The sequence below is a fragment of the Sciurus carolinensis genome, chromosome 5, assembly GCF_902686445.1.
Source record: "Sciurus carolinensis chromosome 5, mSciCar1.2, whole genome shotgun sequence".
In the NCBI taxonomy this organism is placed as follows: domain Eukaryota; kingdom Metazoa; phylum Chordata; class Mammalia; order Rodentia; family Sciuridae; genus Sciurus; species Sciurus carolinensis.
The window spans coordinates 32887984-32906516 of record NC_062217.1 but is presented as its reverse complement, the minus strand read 5'-3'; positions in this window follow the sequence as shown (position 1 = coordinate 32906516).

Here is an 18533-nt window from a genome sequence, read left to right as displayed (position 1 = left end):
TTGTTTCTTTCGTTTCAATTTCGTTGATTTCAGCTCTGAGTTTAACTATTTCCTGTCTTCTACTACTTTTGGTGTTGGTCTGTTCTTCTTTTTCTAGGGCTTTGAACTGTAGTGTTAGGTCATTTATCTTTTGAGTTTTACTTCTTTTATTAAATGCACTCCATGAAATAAATCTTCCTCTAAGTACCGCTTTCATAGTGTCCCAGAGATTTTGATACGATGTTTCTTTGTTCTCGTTTACCTCTAAGAATTTTTTAATTTCCTTCCTAATATCTTCTGTTATCCATTCATCATATAATAGCATATTGTTTAATCTCCAGGTGTTGGAATAATTTCTGTTTTTTGCTCTTTCATTTATTTCTAGTTTCAATCCATTATGGTCTGATAAAATACAAGGAAGTGTCTCTATCTTCTTGTATTTGCTAACATTAGCTTTGTGGCATAATATATGGTCTATTTTAGAGAAGGATCCATGTGCTGCTGAGGAGAAAGTGTATTCACTCTTCGTTGGATGGTATATTCTATAAATGTCTGTTAAGTCTAAATTATTGATTGTGTTATTGAGATCTATGGTTTCTTTGTTCAATTTTTGTTTGGAAGATCTGTCCAGTGGTGAGAGAGGCGTGTTAAAATCACCTAGTATTATTGTATTGTGGTCTATTTGGTTTCTGAGATTGAGAAGGATTTGTTTGACATACATGGGTGAGCCACTGTTTGGGGCATAGATATTTATGATTGTTATGTCTTGCTGATTTATGGTTCCCTTAAGCATTATGAAATGTCCTTCTTTATCCCTTCTGATTAACTTTGGCTTGAAGTCCACTTTATCTGAAATGAGGATGGATACCCCAGCTTTTTTGCTGGGTCCATGTGCATGGTAAGTTTCTTCCCATCCTTTCACCTTTAGTCTATGGGTATCTCTTTCTAAGAGATGAGTCTCTTGCAGGCAACATATTGTTGGATCTTTCTTTTTTATCCAATCTGCCAGTCTATGTCTTTTGATTGATGAATTCAGGCCATTAATATTCAGGGTTATTATTGAGATATGATTTGTATTCCCGGTCATTTGACTCATTTTATTCATTTATTTGCTTATTTTTGACACGACTTGGTTCCTCTTTATTTGAGAGTTCCTTTAGGATATCTCCTCCCTTTGCTGATTTGCTTCTTTGTTTTTCATATCTTCTTCATGGAATATTTTGCTGAGAATGTTCTGTAATGCTGGCTTTCTTTTTGTATATTCTTTTAGCTTTTGTTTATCATGGAAGGATTTTATTTCATCGTCAAATCTGAAGGTAAGTTTTGCTGCGTATAAGATTCTTGGTTGGCATCCATTTTCTTTTAGGGCTTGAAAAATGTTATTCCAGGCCCTTCTAGCTTTTAGGGTCTGGATTGAAAAATCTGCTGATATCCGTATTGGCTTCCCCCTGAATGTAATTTGGTTCTTTTCTCTCACAGCCTTTAAGATTCTGTCTTTATTTTGTATGTTAGGTATTTTCATAATAATGTGCCTTGGTGTGGGTCTGTTGTAATTTTGTGTATTTGGAGTCCTATAAGCCTCTTGAACTTGATTTTCCATTTCATTCTTCAGATTTGGGAAATTTTCTGAAATTATCTCATTGAATAGGTTGTTCATTCCTTTGGTTTGTTTCTCTAAGCCTTCCTCAATCCCAATAATTCTCAAATTTGGCCTTTTCATGATATCCCATAGTTCTTGGAGATTCTGTTCATGATTTCTTACCATCTTCTCTGTTTGTCCGACTTTGTTTTCGAGGTTAAATATTTTGTCTTCAATATCTGAGGTTCTGTCTTCCAGGTGTTCTATCCTATTGGTTGTGCTTTCTATGGAGTTCTTAATTTGGTTTATTGTTTCCTTTATTTCAAGGATTTCTGTTTGTTTTTTTTTCAATATCTCTAACTCTTTATTGAAATGATCTTTTGCTTCCTGTATTTGCTCTTTTAACTGTCTATTGGTGCGTTCATTCAATGCCTGTATTTGCTCTTTCATTTCATCGTTTGCTTCCCTTATCATGTTGATTATGTACATTCTGAACTCCCTTTCTGACATTTCTTCTGTCATGCTGTCATTGGATTTTATTGATATAATATCCAGATTTGTTTGAGGCATTTTCTTCTCTTGTTTTCTCATATTGTTCAGGTATCAGTGGACTGCAGAGATGTTGCAGATTTCCTCTATTGACTTATAATGTCCCTGAAGATTGCTAGTATATCCCCTCTTATCCTTCAGTAGCCTGAAGTCTTAGAGGAAGTTGATACTTCGGTGTTCCCCTAGGTAGCTGCCTCTCTAGGGGTGGTGGTCTTCAGGTGGGGTATATTCCCTGGTAGAGGGCAGAGGTGCCTCTACTTGTTGACCAATGGTCATCCAAAGGGGAACTAGACTGCAGGCTGAGGCAATGCCTGTTTGGGCCTGTGTCTCTGGTTTTACCGTCTTTGTGGGAAAACCTCACTCGGCGGGGAAGACCCACCCGGTGGGGAGGTCTCGCTAGTCCGTTCCCCTCCTAGAGGTTCCCCTCAGTCCACAACTACTGCCTGGGCAGGGCAGCCTTCCCAAGCAACGTTTCCAGGGGCCTGGACCTACGTCCTGGGCTGGGAGCCCTGCCCTTTGCAGACGAGTCTCCTTAGGTGGCCCCTCCTCAGAGAAGCTGCCCGCAGTCCTGGAACCTTCGCTCCACCCCTCAGCTGGTCTCTGTGTAGCTCTCCTGGGCCTGGGAGCCTCACCCTTCGTAGACGAGTCTCCTTAGGTTGTCCCTTCTTAGAGAAGCTGCCCATAGTCCTGGAACCTTCACTCGCCCCTCAGCTTGTCTCTGTGTAGTTCATTCAAGAAAAGGTGCCTAGGTCCCTGGACCGGACCTTGCTATGCACCTAATCGCCTGGCTATGCGACCCGCCCTCTGACCAGTCACTTGGAGCCTCGTACATATGTTCCAAGCCCCAGTGACCCGTCGCTCGTCTCTTCCTCCAGGCAGCCACTCGGTGCTCTGTGTGGGCGCTTGGAGACCAAGCCACTCACTGCGTACCTCCACCTCCTCTGGGCAGCCCCCTCACCGTTGCTCAGGCGGTTGCTGGATCCAAACAACTCGCTGCCCCACTCTTTCTCTGGCAGCCGCTGGAGCCTTGGCAGATCGCTTCAAAACCAAGCGGCGTGTCGCACAACCTCCTTTGCAAAGTTCCCCGCTTTCCGAGTTCACTGCTCCAGCGGGGGAGGTGTGTCTTGCCGCCTGGGCAGGGCATCCTTCGCAGGCAACGTTCCCAGGGTCCCGGACCTCCCTCCTGGGCTTTGGAGCCTCACCCTTCGCAGACGAGTCTCCTTAGGTTAGAGAATCTGCCCGCGGTCCTGGAAACTTCAATCCGCCATTTTTCACTCCGCTTCGCTGTTTTTACCGCTACGGCGGGGGAGGGGCGTCCCGCCGAGTCACTCTACTTCACAAAGTTCTCTGCGTTCCGGGGCTACTGCCCCATCCGGGACGCCTCCCCTATGGGAGAAACTCCCCCGGCGGCTTTGAGTTGGTCCCAAGTCACTATCTCCTCTTTTGAATCTTGAGCACTTGAACAACATGAAATGCAGCCGCCCTCTAGTCCACCATCTTGAACCCCCTCCCCTGATAGCAGTCTTTAGCCTGGTTTACTGTGAAATAGAAAGCAGAATACAGAGCTAAAGTTTTTAAATGCTTGCAGTTTGCCCAGAAAAGTGCATGTAAAACTGGGGATTAGAAAGGTGTGCTTGTTAAAGAGATTACAGCTTCTAAAGAGACGCTAAGTAGTTTGCATAAACACAATAGGAAAGATACCTTATGGGCACCTCAGGAATTTGCAGGATCACTGGTGCGCCCCTCCAAGGGATCCAGGGTACAGAAGAACATATATATTTTTAAAGAGATTTGGGACCCTCTTCTGGTCCTGGGGATGCCAAAAAATTTGTTCACCATGATGAGGCACATAGACCCTCAGAGGTCACTTCAGCCTTGATTTCACACACAATGTACACACTTGTTAAATTGTGACATCAGTAATTGAGGGGTTAGGGGTGCAGATGTACAGGAGTAGCCTTCTGTATGATACTGAAGTTATGCTCCTATGGTTTCACATTAGTGTGCTGTTTCTCCTTCTCATGTTAAAAGAAAGGCCCATTGAAAATACAGAGAAATACCTGTAGAACATATCTAAAATGGAAGGGATGGGAATTCATATATTTCACTTCAAAAATCCAGTGTATAGAAGAGGATTTTTTTTTTTTTTTTTGTATTTTGTTGACTTTGTCTTGGTTTGTCAATAAAGTGCATTATTTAGGGATTTTTGTGTCTATATTCCTGATGGATTTTGACCTGACAATTTTGGGTTACTTTCATTGTTTTATTTTGACTTTTCTAGGTGAATGATCTGGCAAGACCAGCTTCATAAAATAAATTGTGATTTATTCCTTGTTCTTCTACTTCCTGGAAATGACTGTATATAGGTTATATTAATTCTTCTTTAAATGTGTGGTAAAATTCTCCAGTGATATCATTTATACCGGAAGACCTTTTTGGAAATTTTCAAATTAGGAAGTTAATTTTCTTAATGGTCATTGGACCATGTAAATGTTCATGTTCTTATGGTTCTTGTGGTTCTTACTTTTTCACCAATTGATCTATTTCATTTAAATTGTAAAGCCTGTGTGTTGAAAGTTGTTCAGTTGTACTAATCCATTTCCTGTCACTCCTGCAAGTAACTGGAGGCTATATATTTTATAAAGGAAAATCAGTTTATTTAGTTTTCCCGGTGCAATGGAGGCTTGCTTTTATTTAGAGTATGTGAGGACAAACATCACATCTGGGTTGCTGGAATGCTTCCAAAAACAATTTGAGTGGGGTAAAAGTTTATTTGGGGCTCACAATTTCAGAGGTTGCCATCCACAGATGGCTGACTGTGATACTCTAGGCCTGAGATGAGGCAGAACATCAAGATGGAAGGACATGACAGAAGAAAGCAGCTCAGTACATTACACCAGGAAGCAGGAAGAGACAAAATATATACCATAAAGGTGTGACTCTAATGATTCACCTTCAACCACACCCTACCTGCCTACAGTTTCACTCAGGTAATCCCTATCAGTGCATGAACCCACTGATCAGGTTAAGGCTCTCATACCCCAATTATTTCCCCTCTGAATTACCTTGCATTATCTCACACATAAGTTTTACAGGAAGACTTGATAGTCTAGTGGTCTATTTTCAGAATACATTATTTAGCTTTAAATGTAAAATGACTTGAGATGTAAGAAACATAACTAGAGGGGAGAGTAGAATGAAAACTTAGAAGCAGTTAACAGTGTAAAAATTCACAGCCTTTGACAAATAGGAGGTAAGAAGAATGGCCCCTACCCCATCTAACCCACAAACAATGTACTTGCCAAAAGGCACTCAATCCAAGGGGACTCTTCCACCACAAGAAAGTAAAGGGAGGTTGGGACCAAAAGGTATATTTCTTTAAATAACCCCATAGGAGTCAGTAAAATATCAGTGACATTTGGGAAGATTGTTTACCCCAAAGAGCTCAGTCAATGAGAAACCAGGGATGTGGGTAGGAATCTTGTGCTCTAGGGGATAAAACACTGGTTGTACCCAATCTGTGGGTCCCTGACCACCAGGCACCCAATCTTCCAAGACTGTCATTAGAGTAAAACCCCTCTTCCCTGTACCCTGTGTCTCTAAGTCCATTCTCTGTGTTTGGACAGGTGAATATGTTTTTCACAATATCAAAACACAACATGACTCAGGCAGAAAATGGCAAACTGTGAAAACCGGCTGGGTGTGATGGCGCACACCTGTAATCCCCGTGACTTGGGATGTGGAGGCAGGAGGATCACAAGTTCAAAACCAGCCTCAGCAACTTAGCCCTGAACTATTTAGCAAGACTGTCTCAAAATAATAAATAAAAAAGGGCTGGTGATGTGACTCAGTGGTTAAGTGCTCCTGATTTCCCAATACCACAACTCCAAAGACAGACAAACAAACAAACAAAGACACATGTGACATACTTTTTTTTTTTAAAGGGTCATTTCTGACCACAAAGGAAAAATGCTTGAAGACGCTTCCAGAGCCCCTCTAAGGGCACAACTCTGGAGATTCCAGGGATGGAAAGTTCCCAAAGCTTTGCAAACTGGCTAACTTGAGCATTTCTTAGTCTTCATTTGTGCATACTCATTTCATGAAATACAGTGTCAATAGAAATCAAAGATAAGAGTAATTCCACATTGGTGACCTTTGTTTTTATGTAAATGGTATCCATAAAATGATGGGACATCTCCACTCCCCAAATCCCATGTGCTCCCTCTCTACTACCTGTGGCAGAGTCCTTGAGGAGGTTTGGGTGGGGAGGCTACGTGCCACTGGCCCACTTCTTCTTTCCCTGTATATGGTATTATGGAGATGATGCCATGGAACACTTTGGGGCCTCCAATGTCTGCTCAGATGTGATTTCTCCAAGACTTGCCACTCATCCTCTCCACACACCTCAGCAAGGGCCTTAAGCCTGGGAGAGGAGTTCCTTGTGGCAAAGGCCACCAGCTAAAATTAAGTCTTGTCTATACTGGCTCAAGGGGAGAGTCTCCATCCCCACTCGGTCCAGGGAAGTGAGTCACACTAGGTCAAACCAAGTGAGAGCTGTACACTGGCTCAGGTCAAATGAGTTTCCATGTATGTTGGCAAAGGTGAGCAAGTTGCTGGGTATATAGGCTAAGGCCTGTGAGTCCCCATCTACACTGGCTCAAGGTGAGTGAGTCTGTCTACGCTGAACAAGAGAGGGAGGCACAGTAGGCCATGCCTTGAAGAAGATGGTTGGTGGGCTCCTGCCCTCATCCTGAGGCCAGGGAAATTGGAAGGATCCAAGAGGGGTGGGTTAGGTCCAGGTTTTGCATGCAGTTTCCCCTGGCTTATCTGGTGCTGGAATATCAGCACCAGCCATGGCATCATTGAACTTTCTGTTGGCCACAGACACCCAGCTTGTGTATTGTATTGTGTTTGGAATGCAACTCACTCACTCTAATGATGTGGTGAGTACTCCTCAATCTGCCTCAGCCTTATTTCCCAACATTTTTGTTCTACGTGTGTGTGTGTGTGTGTGTGTGTGTGTGTCTGTGTGTCTGTGTATGTGTATGTGTGTGTACTTTTGAGTAACGGGCTGCACAATTAGATTTGCTTCTTAGAAATGAATGAATTGAAATTCAAGATTGTGGATTAGTGGAAGGCTGCATTCCTAGTGTCTCCATGGTTTGGGATTCAAGCAGTGGGGGTGCGACTTTTCAATGAGGGGGAAAAAGGGAATTCACTGAAATTCATTACCATACGAAGTGTCTCAGAGACTCAGAAACTTGGGTGCATTGAACTAGGAACACTGAGTACATTGGAAACAATCTGGTTGTGGCAGTGGCACTTGTGCTGGTTAACTACAGAGGGGAAGGATAACATAGAGAGAGAAACACAAGGGACAAATTTGGAAAGCAGTCTAAACTTAGCTGACTAGAGGCTGCACAGTGAAGTGCTACTTGAAAAGTGCTCTGTATTCCTCAACTCTGAAGCAAAGAACTGAGATGGGAAAATCAAATGTGAATAGGGATATAATATACCAACACCTGAGACACTATGAAGGTGGTTCTTTAAAAAAGTGTATATCAATGAGTGGCTACATAAAAAATCAGAAAGACACCAAATAAACAATCTAATGATGGCTCTAAAAGTCCTTCCTTCAAAAAGGAGGAGAAACCAGTGTATGAAAGAAAATAACTAAGATCAGAACCAAAAACAATGAAATTGAGAATAAAAAAATCATACAAAGATTGTAAGGAATCCCATGGAAACCACGCTGGACATGGGAAATCACATAAGGGAGTTTATTAAGCAAACAGAGTGTCTCCCTGCAGGGTAAGAGAGAAAATGAGAGGAAAAGAAAGGGAACGAGAAAGGGCATGCGCAAGAAAGTGTGAAAGCCAGGAGGATAGAGAAAGTGAGTAGGAGAGAGAGAAAGATGAGGAAAGATGGCGGGGTAGCTACAGTAAAGCAGTTGAATTCCGCTGGGCTAACAGGGGACCAATATCGGAGAAGGATACTTGCAAGTTGACTGATGAACCAATAGCTAGCTAGGATGTTCACAGATTGACAAGTGGTTGGGAGGCGGGGAAAATGGTTGCACTGGAAAGGGCAGGGGAGTAGCTTTATACCTTACAAAGACCAATGAAATGAGGAGTTAGTTCTTTGAAAAGATAAACAAGAATGATAAGCCCTTAGCTAAACTAACTAAAAGAAAAAGAAGACACAAATTAATAAAATCAGAGATTAAAAAAGCAGAAATCATCACAAGACATCACAGAATTTCAGAGGATCATTTTCAAAACCTAAACTCTAATTAAAGTTGGAAAATCTAGAAGAAACAGATACATATCTAGACACATATGCCAAAAATAAATCAAGAGGACACAGAAAACCTAAATAGACCAATAACTTGTAATGAGATAGAAGCAGTAATAAATGTATCTCCAACAAAGAAAAATGCAGGACCAGGTGAATTCTCAGCTAAATTCTACCATACATTTAAAGAACTAAGGCCAGTACTCCTCAAATTATCCCATGAAATGGAAATGGAGGGAACACTTCCTCACTCATTCTATGAAGCCAGCATCATACTCATAACTGTTGTGGTTTGGATGTGAGGTGTTCTCTGAAAGCTCACGTGTAAGACAATACAAGAAGGTTCAGAGGAGAGATGATTGGGTTGTAAGAGTCTTAACCCAATCAGTGATTTAATCCTTAATAGGGATGAACTGAAGTGGTAGAGTGTGGCTGGAGGAGGTGGGAATTGCGGCATGGCTTTGGGTATATATTAGTGTCTGGTGAGTGGAGACTCTCTCTGCTTCCTCATCATGATGTGAGCTGCTTCCCTCTGTTACACGCTTCCGTCATGATGTTCTGCCTCACCTCAAGCCCCAAGGAATGAAGCCAGCCTTCTATTGACTAAGACCTCTGAAACCATGAGCCCTAAAATAAACTTCCTCCTCTACAGTTGCACTGGTCAGGTCATTTAGTCACAGCAGAGAAAAAACTGACTAAAACTATCACTAAACTAGATAAGGACTCATCAAGGAGAGAAAACTATAGATCTATATCCATGATAAACTTAGGTGAAAAAATTTTTTAAAAAATTACTGCAAATTGTATTCAACAACATATTAAGAAAATTGTACATCATGACAAAGTTGATTTTATCCCAGGCATGCAAGGATGGTTTAACATATGCAAATCATTAAATGTAATTCATCACATAAATAGAATTAAGGATAAAAATCACTTAGTCATCTATAGTTGTTCACAGACTAAGATTTTTTTTTTTCTATCTCAACCTAAGTCTTCTTGCTAAGGCTTTTGTGGCTAAAGTGTGAGGTCACTGAGATCACCTGAAGTGGTCAGTGCTTGCAGTCCCAGCAAAATAGAAAGATCCTCTTGCCTGTGTTCAAAGTCACCAAGTCAAAATTTTTAGGCAATCTGAGACAACTCATCTATGCTTAAAGAACTAAAAGTAGGCATTAGGTAGCAATATTAGCAATGGAAAAGTGTCAAGGATTAAAATTCCACATGACCGGGTATACTTGGTATACTTCCCACAAAAATTAAGTAATACCAAGTAATTCCACCAGTTCCAGAAAACCTCAATATTCATGTGCCTCCAGATTTACTCAGGTGTTTGGCAATAATGGAATTCCTGATACTGAACTGGAGAACCAGACAGACGTACCCATCCTGAATAACCCCAGCACTCACTTTGCCCTGTCTCCTCCCAGGGATACAGCTTCTGCACTAAGCTTATGCCAAGGCTGAGAATGGTTCACAGCACGTGGTCAAGGTATGCAGGTCCCCCAAAGAAGGGGAACAGGAAGAGAATGAGCTGGATCTACCCAAATCTTCCATTGTATTATTCACTTCTCCTCTTCCTTAAGTGACAGGCTGAGGGTGTTTCTAGGACCTAGGAAAGAAACATGAAGCAAAGAAAAGTAATCCCCCTGCCCCAATATGTGATTTCAACTTATGGGAGTCTAAGTGTACCTAGTGTTGTCCTATTGTAATATGTTGAGAGGGAATCCTTAATGCCATAAAGAAGGATTTGTACCTAATTTATTAGCACTGATGAATCATGAGAGTTTTAAAGCAGAAAAAGTAAAATAATCAGAATTTAATATGGCAATGGTGCATTGTTATGGTTTACATATGGGGTGTCCCTCTAAAACTCATGTGTGAGACAATAAATATTAGAACATTGAAAGGGGAAATGACTGGTTTCTGAGAGTCTTAATCTAATCAGTGTGTTAATAAACTGATAGGGATTAACTGGGTGGTAACTATAGTCAGGTAGGGTGTGGCACTGGAGGAGGTGGGTCACTGGGGGTATACCTTTGGAACATATATTTTGTCCCTGGTGAGGGACATTTTCTGCTTCCTGATTGTCTTGTCCTGAGCTGCTTTCTTTCAACACACTATTTCACCATGACGTTCTACCTCATTTTGGGGCCAGAGCAATGGAGCTAACTGTCTAGGGACTGAGAACTCTGAAACTGTAAACCCTAAAAAATCTTTTCCTCTAAGATTGTTCTTGTCAAGTCTTTTGGTCCACAGTAGTGAAACATCTGACTAAAACAAGCATAGTTGAACAGAGGGGAGAATTAGGACACTAATGGAACGTACAAGCAAGAGGAAACGAGAGACCGAAGTTGTAGCACATAGGAATGAAAAATGTGACAATGATTTAAACAATTTCTTCATATACAGAAAACTTCAAGGTGAGCAATAAAGGAAAGACAAGGGGGGAAAGGCAGTGTTAGTTGATAAGGGCTACAAAGTTTGGGTTATAGGGAACATGATGGAGTCATTAATAACTCAGGTAGACAGGAAAATGACTTCAACTGAAGAAATAGAGATGATGAGTTCTTAATTTTGCATTCCTGCAACCAGTCAGGTATCCATGAGCAGTTTTCTAAGTCTGTGTCTTAACACATGGATACATGATCATCTCTTTCAGAATAGAATTCTTGAACACATTTTCCCCTCAGAGTCTTTACAAATATTCCTATCATCTTTAGGACCTCAGGGTTGGTGTGTCTGAGGAAACAGCTTAATTTTGGTCCCTTTTACACAAAGCTGTTTTTTTTCTCCTCCATACTTGGATATTTGCAGATATTTATATTCTTGAGATTTTTTTTTAAATAAGGCATGTCTTATATAAATATTTGGAATTAATTTAGAATTTTCTAGGACTATAATGAAGCATTTTTCCAAAATGACTTCTTTTTATTTTATTTTTTGGAATATAAAAATTTGTATTATTCTTACTTCTGTGTGGGTATGATGACAGAAACAGAACCCACAGGGATATTATTTAGGGAACTGACAGTGGTAGTCAGCTTTTAAGATACCCATGAAAAGATGGCTGCCTCCTGATATTCCTGCCCTGTGTAGACCCCTCCCATAACGTGTCAGTCTTGATTTGAATATCCAATAGAAAACAGTTGAAGTGATAATATGTGACAGTGGGAGCTAGATCATAAAGGCTCTTGCCACTTCTGTCTTGCTACCTTGGATTACTCACTCTGGGGAAGCAAACGAGCCACCATATTGTGTGGACACTCATACTCCGGAGATGGGGAAGTGCAGTCTCCTGCTAATAGCACCAAATTTTAGAAGCAGATATTCCAGCCAGTTAAACTTTTAGATCAGGAATCAGCAAACAACGACCCCTTGTGGTCACAAAGCTTGCTATCTAGTGCTGCAGAGAAAGCCTGTTGGAGCACAGTCAAGGTCATTTCTTTCCAGTCTGTGACTACTTAAATACTCTGCCGGCAGAATTGAGTAATTACAAGTGTTGTATTGTCCCCAAAGCCAAAAATATTTGCTGTTTCGCCTCTATAGAAAAAGTTTGTAGAACCCTGCTAGCATCATAAGGACCACCTCTGGAAAGGCCTGAGTTAATTTTGATTCAGCTAAGCCACTGCCAAATTGTCAGCCCACAGAAACTGTGAAATAATGTTTCTGTTGTTTTACAGTAATTTGCTGTACAGCAAGAGATAACAACGACATTGACCTTATGTAATTGTGGAGTTGATTATACTGCCTCTGCAATCAGTGTTGTTTTCTGTACCTGGTGTTGGAGCCTAAAATCCCCAGGGCCTGTACCTGGGAAGAGAAGGTGGATGCAACTGGGACCTGTGAGATGAAACTGCAGATCATGAGGAAGGACTGGAACATGCATTGATTTCTTTTTTTTTTTAATCTTAATAAAGTTTTATTTTAGGTATGTTACTTAGACATAAAAGCAAAAACAATTTTCTATAAAGTGTAACATCCCTCAGTTTCTATGTACACTTAGGCACTTATTTGGATAGTTGGAGATTTATATCATTTCCTTTTCTGTTTTATCTGGCTCCATTAGGTTACATCTATTTTTTCATGCTTTTATATTTTTTTTCTTTTTTGTTTCTCTTTTTGGTTCATAGTAGTTATATATAACATTAGAATTTATTTTGACATAATTATAAATGCATGAAGTATCATTTGTTCCAATTAAGTCCCCGGTACTTGCCTTTACCATCACCCTCCTCCCTCCCGCATTTCCTTTTCTCAACTCTATTGACTTTCTATTTATTTACTTTTTAAAAACATTAACGTCTTGTGGATATACAAAATGGTGAGATTCACTGTGGTGTATATGTACATTGGAAAGTTAGGTCAGATTCATTCCACTGTTTTTTCCTTATCCCATCCCTCCTCCCGCCTCAATCCCCTTCTTCTACTCTCCTAATCTTTCTTTTATTTTGATGGAATCCCTTCCTCAATTTCTTTTTGCTTTCTCTTTCTTTTCCCCCCTAATTTTAGACTAGTTTCCACAAATCAGAGAAAATATTCCACCTTTGACTTTCTGAATCTGGCTTATTTCACTTAGCATTATAGTCTCCAGTTCTATCCGTATACCAGCAAGTGACACAATTTCATTCTTACAGCTTCCAAACCTCCAGCTGTGGTGATGGGGTATTGTACAGCAGCAGCCACTGTCCTTTGTTAGGCAGTTAAAGGTGCACTGGCTCTGAAGTTGGAGAATCTGAAGAGGGTCCAGTAGGAGCTGGATAGTTATGGGCCCAGTTACTGTCCCCACCAAAAAAGTGACATACTGTGCCTGAGTTGCTACAGCACCTTGTGCCCTGCCCAACCTTTCAAGCATAAGAAGATGGCCGCTAATTCATTTCTCCCTTGGAAACCCATTGCCTGGGCTAACATGGAACTAGGTAGGGAAGGGAATCTAGAAAGCTCAGTTCCACCACTTTCTATCCTCAAAGGGTCACATGCTTTCATTTAATTAACATCAGTATTAAGCAATAAATCCTTCCACCATCTTCATTTGGAGTTATAAATTGGTACTAATAGATCTTACCCAGTCTGCAATTCTCCAAGGGCTTTGAGAGTTTAACAGAGTCTATCCACTCAGGGGCTCTGACATGATTGTGTGAGTGGGACCTTATGAGTTGAGAGACTGAAATGTTTTCGAAGCTCCCAGGCTGCCTCCACATTTATGGAATGAATGATAAAACAATGAAGGCAGCTGTGTGCCAAGACTTTTGCTCCAGTTCCTGCAGAACCCTAGGTTTCTGAATCATGGGATCTGAATTGTGTAAGGTATTTGAATGTTGCTTAAATTATTCTCAAATTATTCATGTCTTTCTTTATATACTTGGGTAGTCTTCTCCTATATAGACTCTGACCTTGGGCATGTGTGTTAGTCAACTCTTTGTCACTGTGACCAAAATACCTGATAAGAGCAATTTACAGGAGAAAAAGTTACTTTGGGGCTCATAGTTTCAGGGATTTAGTCCTTGGCTGACTGAGTCCATTACTTTGGGCCCCAAATGAGGAAGTACATCATGGTAGAAGGATGTGGCAAAGGAGATCTGCTCACCTCATGGCAGTTGGGAAGCAGAGAGAGCAAGGGGAAGGGTCCATAGGGAAGATGCACTCTTCCAGGGCATCTTCAGCTATGTGACCCACCTCCTTCAGTCATGCCCCACCTGCCTTCAGTTACCACCCAGAGTCCATTCAAACTAGGATGGACTAATTAGGTTATGCTTTCACGGTCCAATCATTTCACTTCTGAATATTCCTGCATCAACAGAAGAGCTTTGGGGGATACCTCATATCCAAAACAAAACAGCAAGCAACTTGCTATACCAAATGGGACAGTACCAAATATGACAGAATCACAGAAAAGTGCTTGTCAGTTAGTTTTTTGTATTGTCATGAAAATATGGCCAGTCTATAATTAAACAACTGTAAGTAAACAAAGTGAAGATGAATATGCACAGTATACCACTAACTGGGAAACGAGGATGGCAAACTCTTTAATTCACATACACATGAGTATGTAGGAAAGAGGCACAAATAAATTTTAAAAATTCAAGTATTTCTCAAAATATCCTGTCTTTCATCTCCTTTTCTCTTTTTTTTTTGTAGTATGCTGTCATTTTTAATTCTTATAAAATAGATAATTTCAAATTACATAGAGAGCATGTCCATCCACTAATTGTCGATAAAATTTTTGAAATATTTTCTATAAAAGTTCAGTATTTGATTGGAATTAGTCCATTATAACGTGATTTCTACAGGTATAGTATTCCCACCCTTACCCCTATTCTTATGAATGTTGAGAAATTTTGAAAATGTATGAGTTAAAAAAAAGATATCCATATACCCAAATCCAGAACTAACCAGTATCTTCATGTATGTACTTACAGTCTTTAAGAGAAATGCATGTTTATATACAGAAAGCTAAAGCCCCCTCCCTACCCCACCTCCTTTCCCCTCTCATTCTTCACAGGCCACCACTATCAAGAGTTTGGTCTGTATCCTCCAATTCATTTCAGAAACATTTACATATATATATATATATATATATATATATCCATTTACATATATATATGTATATATATATATCCATTTACATATATATATATATATATATATATATATATATATATATCCATTACTAAGTACTGGATTTCATGTAGTTTTAATTCAAATTTACAAAAAGTCACTGCACTAAATTATGCAACTTCTTTTTCTCCACTCAACATGATTTTTTAAAGATTTTGCTGTTAATAGGGTGGATCACATTTGTTACATTTTACAGATATGTAGTAGCCCATCAAAAGAACTTTGGATTCTGTTCCTGATGATCTTTTAACTTGTTTCCAATATTTGGTTACTACAAATCAAATCACAGTACATTTCCTGGTATATATTTCTTGAAGTATTGACTCATGAGTAGAATAGTCAAAGATTTTAAAATTTGTTGTAATGAGGGAATGTTTCCTTACTCCCAAGGTCATAGCCACTTTAGCATATAGCTTTTTCATATTTTGTCTTCAATTTCTGTGTATTTTGCTTCTGTGTGTAGTTCATGGTTAATTCCTTTTTCACCTTCAGAGAACAAATTACTTCCAAATTATTTTTTTTAAAAATATTTATTATTTATTTATTTATTTATTTATTTGTGGTGCTGGGGACTGAACCCAGGGCCTTGTGTTTCCAGGGCAAGCACTCTACCAACTGAGCTATATCCCCAGTCCCTCCAAATAATTTTTATAATAGTCTCATATTTCCTCATCTGATGCATTTCTTTTTTTTTTTTTTTTTTTGCGGTACTGGGGAACGAACTCAGGGCCTTGTGCTTACGAGGCAAGCACTCTACCAGCTGAGCTATCTCCCCAGCCCTGATGCATTTCTTTAATATTCCAAGTTCTACTGAATACATAGGTCTTTTTCTGGAATCTGCTCTACTGGATCAATACCACAAGAGTTTAATTACTTGTAGATGATCCATCATCTGTTTTTTTAAAAATTTTATTTGTTATAGTTACATATAAATAGAATGCATTTTGATAAATCATGCATAAATGGAATATAACTCATTTTTCTGATTGTACATACTGTAGGATGTTATATATGTACTTGAGGTAATAATTTGTTTCACTCTACTATCCTTCCTACCCCCATACTCCTTCCCTTCCCTTCACTCTCCTCTGCCTAATCTAAAGTAACTCCTTTTTTTATCTCTTCCTTTCTAACATAACTTATTTTTATTACACAGTGAAGAACTTCAGATCCATTCTGATGCCTGTTTTCTGTTCCAGTTTTAGTAGAGATGTGTCTTAAAATTTCAGCATTACTTTTGCCATTGGCTGTGGGGTTTGTTTGTTTGTTTTTGGAAGTCTTTTTATTATACAAATGTCTTCTTCTTCTGTATAGTTCTCAGCGTCCTAAAAGTTTTTTAGAGTTTCTATAAGTTCACCACATTTGTGTTGCTTTGCTTCAGAATGTGCTATAACTATCTAATGTATGCTTACCCATTTTTGAAGAAATTCATAGGGTTTTTAATGAGTATGAATTTTATGGTATCTAATATGGTGTGACTTCTGGCTGAAAGCATTCCCATATTGGCTGCATTGATAAAGCTTCTTACCCATAAGTATTCTCAAGTGCAGTTAGAGATGAGAATATAGAGAAAGCTTTTCCACTTGATTACATCCATAGAGTTTCTTACCTGTATGGCTTCTCACACGTATGCACTCTCAGAGAAGGCTTTTCCACATACATTGCATTAAAAAGTTTTCTCACCTGAATGAATTTTCACATGCACAATAAGTGATGTTCATTGAGAGAAGGCTTTTCCACAATTCATTACACTCAGAGGGTTTCTCTCCAGAGTAAATGTTTTGATGATTTATGAGGTACTTCTGGTCAAAAGTTCTTCCACACTCTGTATTCTTAAAGAATTTCTCTCTGTTTTGAATTTTCTCATGTTCGGTAAGATTTGATTTGCCACTGAAGGCTTTCCCACACTCCTTACATACAAAGGGCTTCTCTCCCATGTGAGTTTCCCGGTGTCTGATGAGGTTGGACTTTTGAATGAAAGCTTTCCCATTCTCTTTCTACTCAAAAGTTTTCTCTACAGTGTGAATTTTCTGATGGGTAAAGAGGTTTTGTTTTTGGAAGTCTTTTTGTTTTGGAAGAGTCCACAATCAATAGGTTCAAAAAACTTCTGTCCAGTATGAGTGTTCTGATGTTCAAGGACATATTGTTTTTGGCTACAGGCCTTCCCACATTCATTACATGCAGAAAATGTCTCTCTATTATGAAAATGCTCATGCTTAGTGAGACTGGATTTGTAACTGAATTTTTACACTGTGTTAACTGCTTCTAAGTTTTCATTCTACTCTCCCCTCTAGTTAATGTTTCTTACATCTCAAGTCATTTTACATTTAAAGCTAAATAATGTATTCTGAAAATAGACCACTAGACTATCAAGTATTCCCATAAAACTTATGTGTGAGATAATGCAAGGTAATTCAGAGGGGAAATGATTGGGGTATGAGAGCCTTAACCTGATCAGTGGGTTCATGCACTGATAGGGATAACCTGAGTGAAACTGTAGGCAGGTAGGTTGTGGTTGAAGGTGAATCACTAGAGTCACACCTTTGTGGTATATATTTTGTCTCTTCCTGCTTCCTGGTGTAATGTACTGAGCTACTTTCCTCTGTCATGTCCTTCCATCTTGATGTTCTGCCTCATCTCAGGCCTAGAGTATCACAGTCAGTCATCCTTTATGGGCAAAGGGCTTTCCCCACCACACATCCTCTGCTGACTGAAGTGTGACATCTGAATGGAAGCTCTCCTACACTCACAAGGTTTCTCTTCAGTATGAATTTTTTTTTTTTTTTTATAAATGAGGATTTATGTATTTATGTATGTATGTATGTTTGGTACTAGGGATTGAACTCAGGGGCATTCAACCACTGGGCCACATCCTCAGTCCTATTTTGTCCTATTATTTAGAGACAGGGTCTTACTGAGTTGCTTATTGCCTTGCTTTTGCTGAGACTACTTTGAACTCACAATCCTCCTACCTCAGCCTCCCAAGTCACTGGAATTACAGGCATGTGCCACTGTGCCTGGTAAGGATTTATTTTTGACTGAAGATATTTCCACATTTCTTACATTTTCAAGAATTCTCTGTATGACTGCTCAAATGCAGAATAAGGTATAAGATTTGTTAGAAAGTTTTACCATACTCAGGGCATTCGAAGTTTTCTCTCTAGTACAAATTTTCTCTTTTTTAATTTTTATAGATTGCATTTTGATTCTCTATACACAAATGGGGTACAACTTTTCGTTTCTATGGTTGTACATGGTGTAGAGTCACACCATTCATGTAATCATACATGTACACAGGGTAATGCTGTCTGTCTCATTCTAACATCTTTCATACCCCAGCCCTTCCTCCTCTCATTATATTCAATAAAATTTTGCTATAGTCACTGATTTCTCTCCAGCATGAATTTGCCACTGTTCAAGGAAATCTGTCATCTAGCTAAAGGCTTTTCAATATTCCTTGAAGTACAGGGTTTCTCTTCAATATGACTTCTATATTCAATGATACATGATATGTGGG